Source organism: Geotrypetes seraphini, chromosome 5, assembly GCF_902459505.1.
Source record: "Geotrypetes seraphini chromosome 5, aGeoSer1.1, whole genome shotgun sequence".
Taxonomy (NCBI): Eukaryota; Metazoa; Chordata; class Amphibia; order Gymnophiona; family Dermophiidae; genus Geotrypetes; species Geotrypetes seraphini.
The window spans coordinates 22,798,860-22,817,411 of record NC_047088.1 but is presented as its reverse complement, the minus strand read 5'-3'; positions in this window follow the sequence as shown (position 1 = coordinate 22,817,411).

Genomic DNA, 18,552 nt, shown 5'->3' with positions numbered 1-18,552 from the left:
AGCAGCCAATGCAATTTTTAATAATAGGGACTAATATGCTCCCATTTTTTTCAGGCCAAAAATGAACTGCACTGCTGAATTTTGAATAACTCGTAGGGCTCCTTTCACTAAGGTGCGCTAGCTTTTTTAGCGCACTCAGCCAGTCAGGGCCATGGGCTCCTCCCTCTGTATCCCAAGAGGGGCCTTAGGTGTGTGAGCCAATCAGGGCCTTAGGCCCCTCTCCGTGCAACCCAGGATGCACCAGGAAGGGGAAGACCTGCCATTTGGAACTGGGCATCCCTCCTGCTATCATCTATTTTTGAGGTATGGGGGAGGTTTGGAGGTGGTTCAGAAGGGTCAGGGGCATCCGATGGCAGGAGTGAGTGGGCATCTCTCCTACTGATTTTTTATAGAAAGGGGAGTGGGGAGTGGGGAAGGGGAGGGGCAATTGGGATGGCATGGCCTGGGGGCTCAGTACGGGGAAGGTTGGTTCACGGCAGCAGGAGGGAGTGGACATCCCTCCTGCTGATTTTTGGGGAGAGAATGATTTGGAGTGTCCTTGCAGGGGTCAGTGCAGGGGTCAGATGCCCACTCACTCCTCCCCCCCGATGAATGACCCCAGTATCCAAAAATTGACGAGGGATGCTCACTCTCTCTTGCCACCACAAACCTCCCCTGCACTGACCCCCACCCCAAGGACACTCCAAATCATTCCCTCCCCAAAAATCAGCAGGAGGGATGTCCACTCCCTCCTGCTGCCGTGAACCAACCTTTCCCGTACTGAGCCCCCAGGCCATGCCATCCCAATTGCCCCCTCCCCTTTCTATAAAAAATCAGTAGGAGGGATGCCCACTCACTCCTGCCATCGGATGCCCCTGACCCTCCTGAACCACCTCCAAACCTCCCCCATACCTCAAAAATAGATGATAGCAGGAGGGATGCCCAGTTCCAAATGGCAGGTCTTCCCCTTCCTGATGCATCCTGGGTTGCACGGAGAGGGGCCTAAGGCCCTGATTGGCTCACACACCTAAGGCCCACTCTTGGGATACAGAGGGAGGAGCCCATGGCTCTGACTGGCTCAGTCAAGCCAATTAGGGCCTTAGACTCCTCCTTCTGTATTCTTCTATTGCATCCCAGTAAGGGGAAGGCTCGCCTCTTTGGAGTGGCCGGCCTGAGAGCAGAAGGGACTGGGCATCCCTCTGTCATCTATTTTTGAGATACTGATGGAATCGGTGGCAGGAGGGAATAGGCATTCCTCCTGCCTATTTTTGGGGAAGAAGAGGGGAGAGATCAGTTGGGGGGGGGGGGTTGTGGCAGCAGGAGGGAGTGGGCATCCCTCCTGCTGATTTTATGATACCGGGATCGGGGAGAGGGGATGGGATCATTGGCATGGCACAGCATTTGTTTTTTTTATCAGCACAACATCTGTGCCCAAAGGCAAAATAAAGGGTCGTTAGTATCAATCCGGATTCTGGCATGCAAGGTTAGGCCATTGGTCGAATGTCTGATTTTAATATTAATGACCTCATGCCCGAATTGGAGAATGTACGACCGTACAGAAAACCACACGGTGAGCTGTTTTGAGTATAGGGTTGGCAAATGTGATCAGTTGCTAAACCAGTCAAACTGGTCTAGCAACGACCATTAGAGAACCATGGACTTTAGTACATCTAGCCCTTAGTGACTTGCCCAGAGTCACAAGGAACAGGGCTGGGATTTGATCCCGCGACCTCAGGGTGCTGAGGCAGCAACTCTGCTACTAGGCCACGCCTCACGGTGTTACTGGGGGGGGGGGGTGCAAAATGATGCCAGGTGCCTCTGCCCTAGGTGCCAACTTCCATCGCTATTACACTGCCTCACAGTGTCCATTTGGGGAATTCACAGGGGAAACCATTTGCTGAAACTTGCGGAAATATATCTGTATCTCCCATACTCCATCTCACAGCCCAGACATAACATCAGCAACAACAGTGTTCAGACTGGAAAAATAGAAGAAATGAAATGTATTTCTGAGAGTACCACCGCATTCCAAAAGTGATTTAAAAATGGAATGCTTGAAATTCAATCTGTATCCTAGTAATAAAATTAATCAATATGGAAAACAGTAATAGCAGATCCTTTCTCAACACTCCATGATAAGAAGTGGAATAAAAGTTCTGACATTTATTATATCTGGGCATGTTCTGGCTAGACGTGAACACGCGCCACAGAACTCTATTCACTCCTGTCTTTCATTGTAATATTATTTTTCACCAATCTTATCATTTCTTTTCCCCCTTGGCATTCCTGCCCTCCCTTCCCCTTCTTCTTTGCTGCCCTATCTCTCCAATCTGACTTTTCATTTGCAACCAGTTTTGTTTTGAATTCACTCCGCATCTGTCTCTGCGTGACCCTCCCCTCCTCTTGCCCATCCTCCAGCTCTAGGCAGCTCATGCTCAAAATAGAGACATGTCTTTCCAAAGGGAATCAGCACGACCAGTCAGTGGTGGAAAAATTTAATCAGAATAGATATGGAAATGTCAGATGCGCCAAACGGCTACGGACTGTAGAGGAAATACAAAGTCACTGTGGTAAATATGGATCCGCATTGTCTGTCTGCCTAGTAGACGTCGCTGAAATTGAAGCTTCTCTGGCCAGTTTTACTCCTCCGTTTCATGGAACAAGTGAGCCATGAAGCAGGTAACATTTTGTTACATAGGAGGGGCCGCTGTAAAGTTCTCAGCTCCACCGAGAGGAAAATGACACGGAGCCATGAAACTTGTAAGCTATTTATTTATTTAAAAAAATTATATACCGACTATAATCTAAGCGATTTCCATAAATAAACATGCATAATTATAAATTCAGAAGATAAAATTGATAGACTTCCAGCCACTCCTAACTAAAATGAGAAACTTCACTCGCTCTCCACAGACAACCAATTTTCTTGACACTTTTCGTTTCATTTCATATCACTGAAATGAAAAGGTGTCAAGAAAAGTGTGGAATAACTTGTAAGTTTCATGGCTCCACCTCGTTCTCTGCTTGGTTGGGCTGAGAACTTTTCAGCAGCCCCTCGTATTGTGATGTCATAATGCCTCATTCCACCAATGCCTAAGAGCCAACCTCATCGGTGATGTCACAACGGCTTGAGTTCCCTATACTTCTGCCCATTTACTAGATGCATTTGCCTCATTGAAACAAAGTGTCAAGAAAAGTGTGGAATAACTTGTAAGTTTCATGGCCCCACATCAGTCTCTACTTTCTTTTAATCATTATTTTATTTATCAAATTTCAAATAATATTACAAGAATTTGCTCTTGCACCAGTAATAACAGCAGGAAATAAACAAGTAAATCGTGATACAGTATTAAAAGATAACACATTTTTAATAATAATAATTATTTTATTCTTATATACCGCCAATGCCATAGTAGTTCGAGGCGGTTTACAATAAGAAGAGCTGGACAATCAGCGAAGATAGATACAAAGTAAGGTTTTAAAGTACATGAAGCGGATACAGGGATAAGAGGGCTGGAACAGGCTGCAAACAATCAGCGAGAATAGGCGCACTGGACAGTCATCAATACATGTAGGCAGAGAACAGAGCGGGAATGAGAGATCGTGGTAGAAATCAGATGGAGTAAAGCGATAGGGCAATGGGAGCATTTAGGTTACAAATCGGTTGAACAAGGACATTCCTTGTCCTAAGCGTCGCGTGCCATCTCCTCACTGGTTCATCTCAATTCTATCCAATATTCAACAACTTATATAACCAATATGAATTGCTAAAGCATTAGTAAATATCAATAACACTTAGCTTTATGGTCTTGAAAGCTTTATGGTCTTGAAAGCAAGTTTTCTAAAACTTAGATAGGATGAAGAGTGTGTTATTAAGTTGCTCAGCCAGTTGTTCATTTGGCCTGCTTGGAAAGCAAGTGTTCTGTCTAGGTGTCTTTTGTCCAGGGAGGCCTAGGTGTCTTTTGTCCAGGGAGGCCTAGGTGTCTTTTGTCCAGGGGGGCCTAGGTGTCTTTTGTCCAGGGGGGCCTAGGTGTCTTTTGTCCAGGGGGGCCTAGGTGTCTTTTGTCCAGGGAGGCCTAGGTGTCTTTTGTCCAGGGAGGCCTAGGTGTCTTTTGTCCAGGGGGGCCTAGGTGTCTTTTGTCCAGGGAGGCCTAGGTGTCTTTTGTCCAGGGGGGCCTAGGTGTCTTTTGTCCAGGGGGGCCTAGGTGTCTTTTGTCCAGGGGGGCCTAGGTGTCTTTTGTCCAGGGAGGCCTAGGTGTCTTTTGTCCAGGGAGGCCTAGGTGTCTTTTGTCCAGGGGGGCCTAGGTGTCTTTTGTCCAGGGAGGCCTAGGTGTCTTTTGTCGAGGGGGGCCTAGGTGTCTTTTGTCCAGGGAGGCCTAGGTGTCTTTTGTCCAGGGGGGCCTAGGTGTCTTTTGTCCAGGGGGGCCTAGGTGTCTTTTGTCCAGGGGGGCCTAGGAGTCTTTTGTCCAGGGGGGCCTAGGTGTCTTTTGTCCAGGGAGGCCTAGGTGTCTTTTGTCGAGGGAGGCCTAGGTGTCTTTTGTCGAGGGGGGCCTAGGTGTCTTTTGTCGAGGGGGGCCTAGGTGTCTTTTGTCCAGGGAGGCCTAGGTGTCTTTTGTCGAGGGGGGCCTAGGTGTCTTTTGTCCAGGGGGGCCTAGGTGTCTTTTGTCCAGGGGGGCCTAGGTGTCTTTTGTCCAGGGAGGCCTAGGTGTCTTTTGTTCAGGGAGGCCTAGGTGTCTTTTGTCCTGGGGGACACAGGATGGAGAGAAAAGCAGAAAGCAAACAATACAGGAAGGTCTTTTGGTTCTTGAAAATGAGCTCTGTATCCTCTTTGAAGCTTTGTGGACTTCAGACTTCAAAAGTTTTGCTGAACATTTGATGGTTTTGAATTAACGGGCCATAAAGCACAGTTACTTACCGTAACAGGTGTTATCCAGGGACAGCAGGCATATATTCTCACATGTGGGTGACGTCATCTACGGAGCCCCGGCGCGGACAGCTTTTCAAGCAAACTTGATTGAAGTTTCAAGTTTGCACACTGCACCACGCATGTGCGTGCCTTCTCGCCCACTAGAGGGCGCATCCCACCTCGTGGTCCTCAGTTCCATAACTAGCAAGGAAGCCATCCCCGGGGAGGCGGGCGGGTTGTGAGAATATATGCCTGCTGTCCCTGGATAACACCTGTTACGGTAAGTAACTGTGCTTTATCCCAGGACAAGCAGGCATGATATTCTCACATGTGGGTGACCTCCAAGCTAACCAAAAAAGGGCAGGTGGGAGGATGGCAATTTTAGGAAAACAGATTTTGCAAAACTGACTGGCCAAACCGGCCGTCACTCCTGGATAAAGTGTCCAGACAGTAATGAGAGGTGAATGTATGAACCGAAGACCAAGTGGCAGCCTTACATATGTCCTCCATCGGAGTGGATCGGAGGAAAGCTATCGAAGCTGCCATCGCTCGGACCTTGTGCCCCGTGACTCGACCCGGGGGAGGAAGGCCAGCCTGAGCGTAGCAAAAGGAAATGCAAGCGGCCAACCAGTTAGACAGAGTGCGCTTGGAAACTGGGTGCCCTAATCGATTGGGATCGAAGGACAAAAACAATTGAGGAACCTTCCGATGAGGCCTGGTGCGTTGAAGATAAAATGCCAACGCCCTCTTACAGTCAAGCGTGTGAAGCGCCGTCTCGCCAGGATGGGAGTGGGGCTTCGGGAAGAACACAGGAAGGACAATGGACTGATTGAGGTGGAAGTCAGAAACAACTTTAGGTAAAAACTTAGGATGGGTGCGGAGAACCACCTTGTCGTGATGAAAGACAGTGAAAGGAGGGTCCGCAACCAAGGCTTGCAACTCCCCAATCCGCCTGGCGGAGGTGAGGGCAATTAGAAACACCGCCTTCCAAGTCAGAAATTTCAAGAGGGACTTGTTGAGTGGCTCAAACGGGGGTTTCATCAGTTGAGCCAGAACCACATTCAAATTCCACACGATAGACGGAGGCTTAAGAGGGGGACAAACCCTGAGTAACCCTTTCATGAAGCGTGTCACCAAGGGATGGAGTGACAGAGGGCGTCCCTCCAGAGGTTGGTGGAAAGCAGAAATCGCACTGAGATGAACCCGCACCGAAGTGGTTTTCAAGCCGGAGCGCGACAAATGAAACAAGTATTCTAAAACCGAGGATACCGGAACTGATACCGGATCCAGGTGAAAAGACGAGCACCAGGTGGAAAACCTGGTCCATTTCTGCGCATAGCAAAGCCTCGTCGAGATCTTGCGGGAGGCTTCCAACACCTCCTTCACCGATTGAGACAGGTCCGGAGGAGTCAGGGAACAAGAAACCAGGCTGTCAGGTGCAATGACTGCAGATTGGGATGTAACATGGATCCTTGACTCTGAGACAGCAGAGAAGGAGAGACAGGCAGGGGAAGAGGCTCTCTGGCACTGAGCTGGAGCAGCAGGGAGAACCAGTGCTGACGCGGCCACCGAGGTGCTATGAGAATCATCGTGGCCGTGGACGATTTTAGGTGTACCAACGTTCGCATGATCAGAGGGAACGGAGGGAATGCATACAGGAACCTCCCTTCCCAGTCGAGTAGGAAGGCATCCGCTTCCAGACGGTCCTGCGAGTACATCCGAGAACAATATAGTGGTAGTTTGTGTGTCTCCGGAGAGGCAAACAGATCCACCTGTGGCGTTCCCCAGCGAGCGAAGACCTCGCGTAGAACTGCTGAGTGTAGAGTCCACTCGTGCGGTTGCAGAAGTCGACTCAGTTTGTCCGCCAGGCAATTCCGTTCTCCTTGGATGTAGACCGCCCGGAGGAAGATGTTCCGGGAGGCCGCCCACTCCCAGAGGCGAAGAGCTTCGGAGCAGAGGGGCCATGACCCCGTTCCTCCCTGCTTGTTCACATAATACATTGCCACCTGATTGTCCGTGCGGACGAGGACCACCTGGTCCTGCAATATGTGAACGAAGGCTCGAAGTGCTAGGAAGATGGCTCGCAGCTCTAGCACGTTGATATGACACTGACGGTCTTCTGACGACCACAGGCCCTGCGTGTGAAGACCGTCGAGATGGGCTCCCCACGCGTACTCCGAGGAGTCCGTGGTCAGGACCTTGTGAAAAGGCGGAGTGCGAAACAATAGCCCCATGGACAGATTTGAAGAGTCTGTCCACCAACGCAGCGATTTCCGCAAGGGCGGAGTTACCGAAATGAGGCGAGACACCGGGTCGCACTCCTGACGCCACTGGGACGCGAGGGTCCACTGAGGGATCCTCAGGTGTAGCCTCACAAACGGCGTGACATGTACCGTCGAGGCCATATGGCCCAGCAGCATCATCATGCGCTTGGCCGACACCCTCGATAGTTGGGAGACCTGGCGGCTCATCCGTACCAAGGCTTCCAACCGCTGGGTCGGCAGGTAGGAGCGTAGGCGCACCGTGTCCAGCACCGCACCTATGAATTGAAGAGACTGCGACGGTCTCAACTGAGACTTTGGAAAGTTTATCTCGAACCCGAGAGTTTGCAGGAAGGCAATAGACTGTCGGGTCGCTGAGATAACCCCCTCCCTGGTCGGGGCTTTGATGAGCCAATCGTCCAGGTAAGGGAACACATGGAGTCCACGTGACCTGAGGGCTGCTGCAACCACCACCATGCACTTCGTGAATACTCGTGGGGACGCGGCCAGGCCGAAGGGCAGTACCCTGTACTGGAGGTGGAGGTCCCCCACCTGGAATCGTAAGAATCTTCGACAGGCGGGGTGCACCGGAACATGGGTGTATGCTTCCTTCAGGTCGAGGGAGCACATCCAGTCCCCTTCCCCCAAGAGGGGGTACAAAACCGGGAGAGATAGCATTCGAAACTTCTCCCGGGCCAGGAATTTGTTGAGCTTCCTGAGGTCCAGTATGGGGCGCAGGTCCCCGGTCTTTTTTGGGACCAAAAAGTAGCGGGAGTAAAACCCCGTACCCCACTGGTCCTTGGGGACCGGCTCGACCGCCCGAAGCTTCAAGAGGGCTTTGGCTTCGGTTATAAGGGTCGGTAGCTGCGAACGGTTGCAGGGGACTAAACTTGGGGGACTGTCCGGCGGCGAGGACACAAAGTTGAGCGAGTAGCCCTCGGAGACGATCCGGAGCACCCAAGCGTCTGAGGTAATCCCGGTCCATGCCTCCCGGAAGGACCGAAGGCGGCCCCCGATAGGAAGGGGTTCCTGAGAAAGTGCGGAGGGGAACCCGCCCCGTCCGCTCAGCCCGTCAAAAGGAAGGCGCGGGCTTAGAAGGGCCCTGCGCCTGGGCTTGGGTTTGTCCCCCTCTGCCTCGCTGAGACGGACGTCTCGGAGGCGGTCTCGAGAAAGCCGGAGTCGACTTCTGAGGGTATCGGCGCGGCGGAGGCCGAAAGGGTTTCTGCGGCGGGGGTCTAGGTTTGGGGCGGACCAGGGATGCTAGAGAGCGCTCCTGTTCCGACAAGCGTTTGGTCGCCGCATCCAATGACTCGTCGAATAACTCGGACCCCACACAGGGCAAGTCTGCCAGGCGTTCCTGCAGGTTTGGGTCCATGTCGAGGGTGCGAAGCCAGGCCAAGCGGCGCATGGCCACCGCGAGGGCCGACACCCTCGAAACCAGCTCAAAGGCGTCGTACACTGCGTGGAATAGGTACAACCGCAATTGAGACAGGTTGGACATAAACTTATCGAATCCTGCTCTTTGGGAGTCCGGTAACGAGTTTCGATATTGAGGAAGGTCCTTCACCATACCACGCAAATAGGAGGAAAAGGTGAAGGCGTAATTTAGAACCCTGGTGGCCATCAGGGAATTTGAATAGAGGCGACGGCCAAACTTGTCCAGGGTCCGCCCCTCCCTGCCTGGTGGAACCGCCGCAGAAACCCGTGAGGGCTGTGATTTTTTAAGAGCAGACTCCACCAGAAGAGACTGGTGTGAGAGCTGCGCCTTATCGAACCCTTTAGGGGGAATCGTCCTATACTTCGATTCCATTTTTGAAGGCACAGACGTGACTGTAAGAGGGTTTGACAAGTTATTCAGCCAGGTTTGCAGAAGGACACTGTTGAGAGGGAGTCTAGGCACCTCCCTAGGAAGAGTGGGGAGGTCCTGTTCCTCCAAAAATTCTTTGGAATACCGAGAGCCTACCATCAGGTCAATCCCCAGGGCTTGGGCCATGTCCTGAACGAAGGATGAAAATGAGGACGGCCTAGCCTGGGGAGACGGGGTTCTCGACCGCCCCACCGAGGAGAGGGGGGAGGCCTCATGGGAATAATGAGGATCCCTAACCGATCCCGAATCCCAGGATCCCCTCTCGAGGGCCCTCGAGGGGGAAGGGGAAGTTATCCTCCTCGCAGAGCCCTTGGGTGAGGACCCAGGGGTTCGTGGGACACTCTCCCGTTTCCTCGGCGAGGCGGCCCGGGAAGATTTCCCATGAGGTGAGCGGAGGAGCCTCGGGTTGTCGAGGCGCAACTCCGACACCTGCAGCGCCTCGCCCCCGAACGACGAGGAGCGGTCGCGCCGAGGCGAGCCTCGGGGTCGCTTAGACTTCCTCGATCGACGCCCCGTCCGAGGTCGCGTCGAGGGCGAGGCGTGTCTGGAAGACCCGGAGGAAGAGGAGGAAAGACGGCGCACTCTGCGCAACTTTTCCTTGGGCCTTACACTCTGCTCAGGGGGTTCCCCCGAGGTCGAGGTCCGGGGCGGGGCCGAGGCCGAGGTGAACGGGGCCACCGTACCCGAGATCGAGGTCGCCGAGGTCGGGGCTCCCGAGGGAGCCGAGGCCGGGGCCTCCGAGACCGAAGGCGCCCCGGCCGAGGTCGAGGCCGCCGGAACCGCAGCACGCTGCAACACTTCCAGGGCTCCCGACAGCTCCGATGAGATCAGAGCTCGGAGGAGATCCTGGAAGGCCGGAATCCCCACGAAGGTGGGGAGTTCCGAGTCCGGGGCACACTCCCTGGAGGGCGACCTCGGTCTCGAGTATTCCCTCGGGGTGTGCGGAGTCGAGGTCCGATGCGGGGCCGGGGTCGACCCACCCGCCTTGGCCTGACTCGAGGATGGCTTCTTTGCTGAAGGGGATAGAACAGAGGACTTACCCGAAGCTTGCTTCACTGACGACGCCTTCGAGGAAGAGGGCCGAGGCGAGGCCGAGGCCCCCAAGGACGTCGAGGCCGAGGTCAAGGCCGGGGCCGAAGCCGAGGCCGACGTCGAGGCCTTAGGTGCGTCGACGGCGAACAATTCGGCCATTCTTGCCTTACGGCGACGGAGGGCCCTGTTTTGGAAGGTAGCACAGCGATCACACGAGTCTGTCGGATGTTCGGGCCCAAGACAGACAATGCACCACCGGTGAGGGTCGGTGATGGAAAGCAACCTTTCACACCGGCTGCACTTTTTGAATCCCGTAACAGGACGGGACATCCACGAAGAAAAAGAAGAAGGCCGGGAACGTACCGACGTCCCGCGGCCACGGATTCCGGGAGCCCCCGGAGTCCGAGGAAAAACGAAAGACTTTTTTTTTATTTTTTTTTGAAAGGAATCGAAAAGAAAAACAGCACCGCGAACTAATTCGAAGGGAAAACAAACTAAACGCGGCAGCTAGAAGGCAAAAACACTGGAGCTCAGATCCACAGGGCTTTCTTGCTCCGCGGAAAAATTTGAACTGAGGACCACGAGGTGGGATGCGCCCTCTAGTGGGCGAGAAGGCACGCACATGCGTGGTGCAGTGTGCAAACTTGAAACTTCAATCAAGTTTGCTTGAAAAGCTGTCCGCGCCGGGGCTCCGTAGATGACGTCACCCACATGTGAGAATATCATGCCTGCTTGTCCTGGGATAAGAAGCATTAATGATCACCATCCTGTCTTTTTTATTGCAAAATATCTATGGAGATAGTAAAACCCTTGCATCTGATACTGAAGGAGTTTGGGACTGGTTATTCCTTAAATCTGCACTAAGTTTTCTCTTTACCAAGGATGCTGGTTTGTGTTGAATCATTGCATCTGACTTATCTCACATATTAATCTGCCTGCACTATGTGCCTTAGCCGCTTCCTGTTTGTGCTGAAACGTGACCATATATGTACTTTGCCCCCCTGGACATGTAATAATGAAACTGCAAGGCTTAGAAAAGTAGAGTTGCTCCCTATAGGACTATAAGGTTACCCCCTTAACCAATAGTAAATGTGGGCTTAGGATCAATGTATATCAAGAAATTGTAGCAAAATAGCAAATGAAAAGTTGGATCTAGCATCCATCTGTCTTAGGCAGGAAATGTATAAATACCACTGAACTTCCTGTTTTCTGCACTTCTGAGGCAAAACTTTACTGCACAGAAGTCCCGCATATGCTGAAAAAAGACACCTGTTACTTTCTTTAAGTCTCTGATTATTGTGGCTAACCAAGTGACCTTTCAATACAACAGTACTTGAACCCCGGTTATTAAGAGTTAACCATTTCTTTGGGGGGGGGGGGAGAAAATCTATGGTCTTATAAAAATAGGTTTGTGTACAATAATATGTTTAATAATAGCTTTATTTATATCCCATCATACCTTTCATTTCAAGACTGTTTACAACAATAGAGATTGCATGAATGCAGCTAAGTTACAGCATGAATATGAAGTAGGATGAAACAGACAGGTGGGACAACAGGTGCATGCTGGAAGACTTAGAGGAAAAACAATTAAGGAAGTTAAACAAATTTGTGAAATAAATGGGTTTTCAGCGATCTTCTGAATGATTGGTATGACAAATGGTTAAGGGGTAAGTCACTGTGGCCCAAATTCTGTAACCAGTGCCTAATGTTAGGCACCTATTTCGGAGGCACCCATCTAGACGGGCGCCTATCTACCGTATTTTCACGCAGATAACGCGCACCCGTGTAAAACGCGCTCACGGGTATACCGCGCATGCAGCCCGACTGTCCTTTCGCCCGCCCCGACTCTCCCTCTGGCCACCCCGACTCTCCTTTCGCCCTCCCCGACTCTCCGTGCGCTGTCCCGACTCTCCGTTCACCCTCCCTGACTTTCCGTGCACTGCCCCGCCTCTCCGTGCGCTGTCCCGACTCTCCGTTCACCCTCCCTGACTTTCCGTGCACTGCCCCGCCTCTCCGTGCACTGTCCCGACTCTCCGTTCACCCGCCCTGACTTTCCGTGCACTGCCCCGACTCTCCGTGCGCTGTCTCGACTCTCCGTTCACCCGCGCTGACTTTCCGTGCACTGCCTCAGGCCGCGCCCCCAGGTGGGACCTAAGGCTCCAGGGCCTATTCTGATTGGCCCACGCGCCTTAGGCCCCACCAGTAGGCGGAGCTTTGGGACGGATGGGCCAATCCGGCCTTATTCCGTCGTTGGCTGCCTGCCGGACAGGCGGGTTTGGCTCCAGTCTGTCCGGCCAACTACCAAAGGTACGGGGAAGGGGGGTGGGGGTGTCGTGGGGGTCGGCCAGGGGGGTCGCGGGTCGGCTGGGGGGGCGGTCGGAGGTTCTTGGGGGGGGAGGTCGTTGGAGGGAGGGGGGTTTGCGTCGAGGGCAGGAGGGCCTGGGATCCCTCCTGCCCGTAATGTAGTGCGGGGTGGGGGTGGGGGGTCGCCGTGGCCAGGAGGGTTTGGGCTCCCTCCTGGCCCGATATTGTCGGGGAGTTGGGGAGTCGGCCGGGCAAGAGGGCTTGGGCTCCCTCTTGCTCCGATCGTGGATGCGGGTGCGGGTGGGAGCGCGTGCGAGCGGTCGTTCGGGGTGGGGGTGCGAGCGGTCCTGCTGGGGGGGGGTGAATCGGGCGTCGGGCGGGGTGGGAACTATGTAAAAAAAAATTTTGTATAACGCGCGAGGGGTATGCGCGGTAGGTAAAAACGCGTATAACGTGCGCGTTATATGCATGAAAATACGGTAAATCGAGTAACAAGCTCAATTAAGCTTTTTAATCAGCAATAACTGAAACTTAGGCGCCTATCAAGAAAGAGCGCCTCTAAAAAAGAGCGACTTAATAAAAATAGGCGCCATGCACGCGAGGCGCCTTGGGGCAGAATCACAGCTCTTAAGCGTGCTTAAGCGCCCAACTAGGCGCCTACCTTTTAGCTGTGCCTAGAGCCGGCCTATTTCTTGGGCGCCTCCAAAATAGGTTCCGCTCAGCGTGATCCATTAAACAGCGCCCAATTTTACTTGAATCGCGCTGAACAGGGCCTAATTCTGGCGCCTACCTTTTGGGCGCTTCTTGTAGAATTTGCCCTTTAGAGTATTGTTCCAGATTCCTGCTTGGAAGGAAAGTGTCTTTTCGAGGAATCTTTTGAACTTGCATCCTTTGGGAGTCGGAAAGGCAAATAATAACGTTCTACATGAGAAGCGGAGTTTGTCTTGGAGAACAAAGTGATTGAGAAGGTAGGTGGGTGCCGTGCCGAATAGTGTTTTGAAGCATAGGCAACCGAGTTTGAAAATTATTCAGAAAATTACGGGCGACTTTAACGACACCCCCTCCCTTTTTACTAAACCATAGCACATTTTTTTTAGCGCTGGCCATGGCGGAAAGAGCTCCGATGCTTTCAAGACCATAAAGCTAAGTGTTATTGATATTTACTAATGCTTTAGCAATTCATATTGGCTATATAGGTTGTTGAATATTGGATAGAATTGAGATGAACCAGTGAGGAGATGGCACGCGACGCTTAGGACAAGGAATGTTACGAGTCCCGAGTAGATACTCTGAGGTTCTTAAGTTTGCTAGAGGAGCTTGTGAGATTTGAGGTTATAGATGTGATTCATTGGAATTTTATGAGCATTGGAGCTGTTATCGCTGCGGTCGGCGGTTCATAGACAACGGCGCGAAAGACAAAAGCGCGCACCAACAATTGAGCACAGCGTGCACCGCCGCGCCGCACCAAATTACAGTTTTTAGGGGCTCCGACGGGGGTTTTTGTTGGGGAACCCCCCCAGTTTACTTAATAGACATCGGGCCGGCGTTATGGGGGGTTGTAACCCTCCACATTTTACTGTAAACTGAACTTTTTCCCTAAAAACAGGGAAAAAGTTCAGTTTTCAGTAAAATGTGGGGGGTTACAACCCCCCACAATGCCCCCACAGCGCGGCGCGATGTCTATTAAGTAAAGTGGGGGGTTCCCCCCCACGCCCCCCCGTCGGAGCCCTAAAAACAGTAATTTAGAGCGGCGCAGCGGCGCGCACTGCGCTCAATTGTCTGGCCGCGCCTTTGTCCCGGCGCGCTTTTGACCTGACACCACGGTCGGCACTATAAACTGCGCTATGGTTTTGGGGAAAAAAAAAAAGGAGGGGGAAGGGTAAATGTGCTGGAGGTTTTAATGCAGGCTAGCGAGGTAAATGCTCCGACATTCAAAATACCTATGAGCTTTGGAGCATTGACCTCACCGTCCCATGCTAAAAACCTCTAGCGCTGTTTAGTAAACCCAGCGTATGTTTGTTAAAATTCTTCTATACCACTATACAATACAATGAACAATTGAACAAAGCAGTTTACATAAAAGCACTCATAAAATCTAAGATAATAAAACCCTAAGCACGCATGCGCACTCCCACCTGTGTGTTCCGTTTTCCGTGAGCTGTAGGGCCCCCGCAGGCAAGAGTGGAATGCGTATGCGCGCTTCTACTCCCTCTCTCCCTGTAACTTCGCCGCCGCCGTTGTGGCCCCCTCCCCCACCCGTGCACCCTTTCCCGGCGCACATGAGAGTCTCTCTCTCTTTCCCCCCCCCCCCCCCGAGGCGGACGTCGGCCGAAACGGCTGTCGGCGGCTGAGCCCAGAGCCAGTGTAGATGGCTGAAGCCTGGCTGGAGGAGGACGAGGAGGAGCTGCGAGGGCTCCGCAGAGGCAAGAGGTGATGGATTCGGGGGAGGGAGTGGGAGAATGGAGAGATGTTGGACTCAAGTGAGGAAAGGAGAGATAGATGGATGAGAAGGACAGAGGGGTTACTAGGGGGACCAGGAGAGATGGTAGGGGATAGGGAGAGATAGACTTCAGGGAGTGTGGAGGGGGCAGGAGAGAGAGATGGTCTTGGGTAAGGACAGAGGGGGACAGGAGAGGGAAAGATGGCAAAAGGGGTGAAACAGGGTCAGAGAGATGGTAGAAGGTGTGAAAGGGGGAAAGGAAGAGATGGAAATGGTAAGACCTCTGCTGCTTTGGGGCACTGAGGGAGGAAAGGTTGGTGCATCAGAACTGCTGCTGCCGCCTCGGGTAAGTAAAGACCCTGTCAGGTGATAAATGCAATGGAGGATCTATGAGGGTCAAAAGGGTACAAAGGAAGTGGTGAAAGGTGAGGTGGTGGGACTAGGATCAGTGGGAGGCAGGGCCCGGGCATGATAGAGGCGGGGCCAGAGTCAGGGTCAGGGTATAGGTGGGGCTATTCTAGCACCCGTTACTGTAACGGGCTAAAACACTAGTCATAAATAAACAGGTCACAGACAATCGCAAAAACATTTGGAAAAAAAAACCCCCAAAACTATTTAAAACAATTTTTCTGGTGATACTGCTGTCAACTGAATTATGCCTTTAAAAAAATTCCAGGCTAATTTGGGATGTATAAATAATTAGAAAGCCAATGTCCGTCCAGAAATGTTTGTCCATTCTGATGGTGGCACCACTTATCTATAGTTTAAGCAGTGATATCCAACTGTTAAATATATAAGTAAACATTTCTAGGTAGGCCTGCACAAATACAGTAACAATAAGCTTAAAGTGAATAGTCCGTGTCACCAGCTAAAAGCATAGCATTGCAACCATGGGCTTAGCTGCAGGGTTACTGTGGGTCAAACGCGAGTTGTACGCGCCAAGCAATGCAGTGAGCATTTCCGTCTGTGTGAAATCATGCAGAAAATGCAGCTGCATGCTGTATTAAGATGGATGCTGGGATAATTTAGGGCCTCTTTTATCAAACTAGAGGTTTTTGGTGCAGTCAATATTCCGCTGTTCATAGAATTCCTATGAGCATTGGGACACTTACCTCGCCGGCCCACACTAAGAAACTCTAGCACAGCTTAATGAAAGGGGAGGGGGGGGTTTAGGTATTCCATGCAATGCAGAACGTATGCCACTCAGTTTTCATGGAGGCACCATGCGAGATGGCGCAAGTCGTTTTGTGGAGAGGATTCCTAGACAATCTTTCAGATTTAACTGGTGTATTTGTCTTGTTTTGCAAGCAGAAGGAAGCCCCTGCAAGTTTTTATATCAAAAACACAGGCATGTTGGAAACGGCCAGAAATAAAACCATACCTTGGTTCTTGTTCTTCTCTGTAATCAATTTTTTGTGAAGTTAAGAATATAAGAATAGCCTCACTGGGTCAGACCAATGGTCCATCATAGTAACATAGTAACATAGTAGATGACGGCAGATAAAGACCCGAATGGTCCATCCAGTCTGCCCAACCTGATTCAATTAAAATTTTTTTTTTTTTTTTTCTTCTTAGCTACTTCTGGGCAAGAATCCAAAGCTCCACCCGGTACTATGCTTGGGTTCCAACTGCCGAAATCTCTGTTAAGACTTACTCCCGCCCATCTACACCCTCCCAGCCATTGAAGCCCTCCCCTGCCCATCCTCCACCAAACGGCCATACACAGACACAGACCGTGCAAGTCTGCCCAGTTCAATATTTAATATTATTTTCTGATTCTAGATCCTCTGTGTTCATCCCACGCTTCTTTGAACTCCGTCACCGTTTTCCTCTTCACCACCTCTCTCGGGAGCGCATTCCAGGCATCCACCACCCTCTCCGTAAAGTAGAATTTCCTAACATTGCCCCTGAATCTACCACCCCTTAACCTCAAATTATGTCCTCTGGTTTTACCATTTTCCTTTCTCTGGAAAAGATTTTGTTCTACGTTAATACCCTTTAAGTATTTGAACGTTTGAATCATATCTCCCCTGTCTCTCCTTTCCTCTAGGGTATACATATTCAGGGCTTCCAGTCTCTCCTCATACGTCTTCTGGCGAAAGCCTCCTATCATTTTGGTCGCCCTCCTCTGGACCGCCTCAAGTCTTCTTACGTCTTTCACCAGATACGGTCTCCAAAACTGAACACAATACTCCAAGTGGGGCCTCACCAATGACCTGTACAGGGGCATCAACACCTTCTTCCTTCTACTGACTACGCCTCTCTTTATACAGCCCAGAATCCTTCTGGCAGCAGCCACTGCCTTGTCACACTGTTTTTTCGCCTTTAGATCTTCGGACACTATCACCCCAAGGTCCCTCTCCCCATCCTTGCATATCAGCTTCTCTCCTCCCAGCATATACGGTTCCTTCCTATTATTAATCCCCAAATGCATTACTCTGCATTTCTTTGCATTGAATTTTAGTTGCCAGGCATTAGACCATTCCTCTAACTTTTGCAGATCCTTTTTCATATTCTCCACTCCCTCTACGGTGTCTACTCTGTTACAAATCCCGGGCGTCCTATACAGAATCGGGCCTACCCCCGCCCAAAGTTAACCCGATTCTGTAACCAACGTCCATGTTGCAGACGTCGGCTACAGAATCGGGTTTAACATGTCCAACCCCACTCCTCCGGACCCCCTCCCCCCAGTGCCCCCCCCCCCGAAGATTGCCAGCAGGAGGGTGCTCAACCCTTCCTGCCGACAGAACCTGCCCCCCCCCCCGACAGGAAGGTGTTCAGCCCTTCCTGCTGACAGAACCCGCCACCTGACAATCGCGGCAGGAGGGTACCCAACCCCTCCTGCCGACCCCCCCCCAATGGCTCTCCTGACAATCGTCTTAGGCGCCTGGACCAATCGTGCCCTAGGATCCTGTGGGTTGGACAGGGGAGGGGCAGGCCCGCCTCATTTGAACGGAGGTGGGCCTGCTAGCCGGACGTGCGAGGAATCATCCGGTCTAACTTGAAAGTAAGACCAAGGGGGAGGTTCTGGAGTGGGGGGGGGGGGGTTCGGAACAGTCTCCCAGAAGAGGCGGTGGAGACAGAGACTATCTGAATTCAAAAGAGCCTGGGATAGGCACGTGGAGTCTCTGAGAGAGAGAAAGAAATAATGGTTACTGCAGATGGGCAGACTAGATGGGCCATTTGGCCTTTATCTGCCATCATGTTTCTATGATTGTAATTCACCTTGTTTAAAGGCGGAATATAAATAATAAAATATGGCATACATAGCATGGCAAATCTAGTATTATATATACAAAACATAGAATGGCATACATAGCATGGTAGATACAGTACATAAGTATGGCTAACCTATGACATAACAGAATGACCTGTCTTTTAGGTCATCCAAGTGCTGATTTAGGTGAGTTTTTAAACATATTTTCATTTTGATTATGTACCTCTATGAAAACAAGACAGAAAGAAGATTGACCCATTTGAGCTTTAGTGCTGGAGAAGGATTTTAGGTGTGCCATGGACTGCCAGAAGAACAAACTGATTCTGGAAGAGATCAAGACGGCTATGCCACTCGAAGCCCAAATGATGAAGTTACACTAAACTAAACCTTGGGTTTGTATACCGCACCATCTCCATAGTCATGGAGCTTGGCACGGTTTACAGGAATTGTAATGAGAAAGGAACTCCAAGGAAGGGCTAGATGAAGATCGGAGGAAAGAAGAATGTTAGAGGGCTAGGATGTCAGAAGAGGAGGGAGTGTTAG